The sequence below is a fragment of the Hyla sarda genome, chromosome 6 (assembly GCF_029499605.1).
Source record: "Hyla sarda isolate aHylSar1 chromosome 6, aHylSar1.hap1, whole genome shotgun sequence".
In the NCBI taxonomy this organism is placed as follows: domain Eukaryota; kingdom Metazoa; phylum Chordata; class Amphibia; order Anura; family Hylidae; genus Hyla; species Hyla sarda.
Window position 1 is genome coordinate 263715778 of NC_079194.1, and position 6002 is coordinate 263721779.

Consider the following 6002-nt stretch of genomic DNA (forward strand, 5'->3'; position numbering starts at 1 on the left):
TTTGCATAGGGGTGGACAGAGGGGTATTCTATGCCAGTGTTTCCCAATCAGGGTGCCTCCAGCTGTTGCAAAACTCCCAACATATACACATTTCTACTGAGGAAGGGTCGGAGGTCTTTGTTTCCCAGTACCCCGAAACGCGTTTAGAAATCTGGCACTATTCACACAGTTATCATCAGCGTCCATCTGCAAATACCTCGGCAACAGAGGAGTTAAACCTGTTCTTCTCCCCCCTGCCTGGCTGTAACCTTACCATCCATTGCATCTCATAGCCTCATCTTCTGCCTCCACGTGGGACGCCAATCCCAGACCTTCCATTGCTCCCGCAATACCATCACCAGCAGACCCGTTGTCACACCCGAGCCGACTGACACTCCTGCCGGAGTGCCAGACTAGTGCCGTCTGTGCTAAGCCGGTAAGCGAACGAGGTCTCGAGCGCTGCAATTGCCGCTTGCTCCCCTGCCATCAGAGCTCACGATACGCAACATCTATTTGCCCCCCCCCTTGCCAACGGGGCTGCTAAGGGAGATCTATCAATCTGTGCCCCCCTTCCACTCATTGGGGCACATGAGGATTATGAGGCTGCGACCCATCCACTACAACAGACCAAGACAGAAGCAGTGGTGAGAGATACTCCGTATCATTCATTCATCAACTTTTTAATTAATTTTTTCAATGAATTTATGTTACAATATTCATACGTTTCTCACGGACTTATTTTTATATTGGTATTTTTATTTTTACATTTTTTTTTATCTGCAGATTCATGGACTTATTTAAATATTAATTCACACATTTTTTGATACCTCACTAGGGCCCAGTGAGATTTTCATTAGACTAATGCCAGTATAATGTGATATTTTGCTACTATTTTATTTATATATATATTACATTTTATATCTGAATTAAAAGCTATTTTTTTTAATAAACGCTGTTACATCTATCTTTGTCCACACCATTATGCACCATTGGTGAGGTCCTAGAGGCATAAGCTATAGGTTTTTATTAAAACTCCCAACATGCCTGGACAGTCAATGGCTGTCCGGCAATACTGGGAGTTGTTGTTTTGCAACAGCTGGAGGCTCCATTTTGGAAACAGTGCCGTACCAGACGTTGTTCATATTTATTGGGGAGGGGGGCTGTGTAGCGGTATGTGTATATATTGTGTTTTTTACTTATTTTATTTAAGTGTAGTGTAGTGTAGTGTTTTTAGGGTACAGTCACACGGGCGGGGGTTGACAGCGAGTTTGTGGCATCTCAATCTTGCAGCACTCCCTGTTAACCTCCGCCCATGTGAGTGTACCCTGTCCATTCACATTGGGGGGAGGGGGGGGGAACATTCAGCTGTTGCAAAATTACAACTCCGAGCATGCCCTTTGGCTGTCCGTGCATGCTGGGAGTTGTAGTTTTGCAACAGCTGGAGGCACACTGGTTGCAAAACAAGGAAACAGTCTCAGTGTTTCGCAACCAGTGTGCCTTCAGCTGTTGCTAAAACTTCAAATCTCAGCATGCAGTGACAGCAGAAAGACATGCTGGAACTTGTAGTTATGCAACAGCTGGAGGCATACTGCTACAACTCCCAGCATGCCCTTTGGCAGTCCGTGCATGCTGAGGGTTGTAGTTATGCAACAGCTGAAGGCACACTGGTTGCAAAACACTTGAAAGTTTTTTTACTTAACTTAGTGTTTCCAAACCAGTGTGCCTCCAGCTGTTGCACAACTTCAATTCCCAGCATGCATGGTCTGTCAGTGCATGCTGGGCGTTATAGTTTGGAGGCACAGCTGGAGGCACATGGGTTGGGAAAAAGAGTTAGGAAACGAACAATGTTTCCCAACTAGTGTGCCTCCAGCTGTCGCAAAACTATAATTCCCAACATGGCCAGACATGCTGGAAGTTGTATTTCGGCAATATCTGAAGGGTCAGATGTTGACGAACTACAACTCCCAGCATGCTTGGGCAGTCTGGGCATGCTGGGAGTTGTAGTTTTGCAACAGCTGGAGGTCCACAGTTTGTAGACCACTGTATAATGGTCTCCAATCTGTGGTCTTCCAGATGTTACAGAACTACAACTCCCAGCATGCCTCGACAGAGTGGGCATGCTGAGATTTGTAATTTTGGAACATCTGGAAGAGCACAGATTGAATACCATCATACAGTGGTCTCCAAACTGTGGCCCTCCAGATGTTGCAAAACTACAACTCCCAGCATGCCCAGAAAGCCAAAGGCTGTCTGGGCATGCTGGAAGTTGCAGTTTTGAAACTCCCAGAGACAGCAGTGAGATCGCTTTACGGCGATCTCACTGCTGCCAATGAAGATGCCGCCCTGCTGCTGCAAACTCACCGCGGGGACGCACCACCCCCGGGACCGCCTGGAGGACGCCGCTCGCACCGGGACTGCTCAGGACACCGCATGGACGGGTAAGTGACGCTGGGGGATGGGTAAGGGACACTTAGCAGAGCGGTGTGTGTCCCGATCCCCGTGATCCGGACTCACACACCGCGCTGCTAAGTACTCTCATAGCGAAACGCTGCTATCAGGCAGTCAGATTTCACCAGCTGATAGCAGAGATTGCTGGGGGGGGGATGAAACCCCCCGTGGTCACATGGTAAGATGGCTGGCTATCAGTGATAGCCGCCATCTTACTGGGCGCTTGGGAAAAGTATAACGGAAAGCAGTAAATTGTAAAAATAAAAGGAGAATGATGTACAGTGTTAAGTGGATTACAAAGCTATTTTAATGTGACGGAGCTTGTTCAATGATAAGTAAGATATCAAACATTTCCTATGTAAATGTATTAAATTGTTGGATCATAAAATAACAAAACCAATATACAAGTGATCTAATGAATAACTGAACTGTAAAGAAATATTCTATATGCAAATTATTTTATAAGTGCTCTGGAATAACCAAGGAGTAAAAAGCAATATAAAGCAAACCAAGTGAGGAATTGAGATAGGAAAGTGAAAACATTCTGGTGGTTCCTTAGTAGAACTTTCCTTCAGAAATAGAAAGGATCGCTACGTGCAGTTAAATTTGGCTTATATTTATGGGGAAAAAGACGCACTTGCGTCAAAATTTTTGGTGCAAAGGAAAGAACGCAGGTAATAAATCCATGTGTACTATAGATGTCACTCCAAGGTACCCTGATTCAGCCACATCTGGACGACATGCTCTACCAAAACGTGCGCAAAAAATGCGCAAAAAAAAGGGCTTGAGCAAAATTTTGCGCAAAAAAATACACGCAAAACAGGGGTAAAATCTTTGATACATGTCCCCCAGTGTGTGGCTAAATAGGTACTTTGTTTCCCACTGTGGTTTTACATGTCTATTACTATCAGTGATTACTCTATTTAGTGTGTATAGTTCCTTACCATAGATTTACTATACTGCTGTGGGTTCTGCCACATACTGTCAGAGTTAGATCATAACATGCCTTCCCTTGTACTCTATATTACATTGTATTACTTACCTTAGCCATGCTTTCAGTCTTGGTCCATTGGGACTATCTTTACTGTGCTTGTAATTTTTAGGCTGCATTCACATCATGATTTCTCCAATTTCTCCATCCGACCTGAGTGCACGATTTTTATAACTTAAAATCGTATGAAATCGTATATAAAATCGGATCCATTGACCTCCATTAAAAAATCGTATCCATTACACACATCTGATTTGATCTGCATCCGATTTCACATGATTTTTGTTCAGGTCTGAAATCGTGGTCAACCCCGATTTCAGACCCGAACAAAAATCATGTGAAATCAGATGCGGATCAAATCGGATGTGTGTAATGGATCCGATTTTTTAATGGAGGCCAATGGATCCGACTTTATATACGATTTCATACGTTTATAAGTTATAAAAATCGTGTACTCAAGTCGGATGGAGAAATCGTGATGTGAATGCAGCCTTACATCATTCAGTGTTTTTTTATCTATATTTGTACTAATAAAATTTCATTATTGATCTTAATTTCATGTTAAAAAACTGAAATAGAGCAAAAAATGCCACTAGAGAGTGAAAAAAATTCCACAAAAAGAAGCCATGTAGGTTTGACAGGTATTTCCGACTCCCAGCTAATAGACAAAACCAGTGTGTCTGTTTCTGCCATTAAAGGGGTACTCCGGTGAAAACCTTTTTTCTTTTAAATCAACTGGTGGCAGAAAGTTAAACATATTTGTAAATTACTTCTATTAAAAAATCTTAATCCTTCCAGTACTTATTAGCTGCTGAATGTTACAGAGGAAATTCCTTTCTTTTTGGAACACTGATGACATCACGAGCACAGTGCTCTCTGCTGACATCTCTGTCCATTTTACCAACCATGCATAGCAGATGTATGGTAAGGGCAGTATGGTGGCTCAGTGGTTAGCACTGCTGCCTTGCGGTCCTGGGGACTTGGGTTCAAATCCCACTAAGGACAACAATAAATAAAGCGTTATTATTATTATAATAACGTCAGCAGAGAGAACTGTGCTTGTGATGTCATCAGAGAGCATTCCAAAAAGAAAAGAATTTCCTCTGTAGTATTCAGCAGCTAATAAGTACAGGAAGGATTAAGATTTTTTTTATAGAAGTAATTTACAAATATATTTAACTTTCTGCCACCAGTTGATTTAAAAGAAAAAAAGTTTTCACCGGAGTACCCCTTTAAAGAGTTACTGTCATTTTTTTGACAGACATGATAAAGGGTTTGATTGATCTGGGTCTCAGTGCCCAGTGCTGCAGTAGTGTGCTTCACTCCCCAGCCAGGCACTCATTGCTAGAGATAGGCTGCTTCATAGTCTATGGAGCCTTTCACTTGTAATGTGACTAATTTCGCGCAGTGATTGGTGAAGGTGAACATTTTTGATATGTGTGCATGGCATGTCAAAGTTTTTTGCAATGATAGTAACGCTTTAAGTAGCAATTGTGCTACAACCTATATGCATATATATGCACAGCCGTGTGCTTCTTCCGGACGGAAGAAGCACACGGCTGTGCGCGAAAACGGCTGTTAGCCTCTTAGCGCCCTCATCTCAACGTCTCCCGGCATGAACGGATAATCCGGAATACCGTAAATCACAGGACCGGTGAGTGCAAGTGTATTTTCTTCAACAATAATATTCTATATCCATATATACCTACATACATATATGCTAAATCTCCTACCATCAGGAATGAGCCATCTCCACCATTAATAGATGCGAGTCCTATCTCGAGACTGGGGTCCCCCAACTTCCTCCAGCCTCCTCAAGGGCACAGGAGATGATTGAGATGTCAAAAACAGATGTGCTGGCTTTGACATTATTGAGTTATGTAAACAACATAGTTCAGGGTGTTACAGTATTTACACAACTCTCATTAGAGGCAATGAACGTTAAACAGACTGCATAAAACAGCCATTTGCTGTTTTTTAGCTTCCTCGCCACCCCCAATGGGTGTACATAATGTGGAGACGGCTGGAGAGCCCTAAATTTCAGGATCAGTTCTGGTCCTAGAGGTGTGAATACTGTTCGTATTCTAACAAAACAGAACTAAGTCTGATATTCTCTCCAAATTAATATTGTTAGGATTGGGTGGGGAAATATTTTCAGACCTTTTTACTGCAGAAGTGGTACCGCTAACCCAATTGGGGGATGAGCCTCCAGTCTTAGTTGTACTATCCCTTTAAAAGAGAAACTTTATTGCACTCCTTTACAGAACTTTCCTCTACTCCCCCACTTATTTCACCAAGAAGCTGATCCTTTGCTCTTTCTAAGTTTTTTATCACTGCCCTATTCCTATAAAATTGTGGCACCTGTCTATATGGCAGAGATGTAGGGAGTAGCCTGTCCCGTCACATTCCTCACATACCGATGTCTTACCTCTTCTTTCCTCCAGGTGACTCCTCCCTCACACACCATGCCCCTCCCCTTATAACCAGGGCTGACATATGCCAGTGCTGACTGGCCAGGGACCAAATCATTTGTTCCAGAGCCAGGTATGAGGGGGAAGGTGTAGGCGGATCAGGTCCTGGAGAT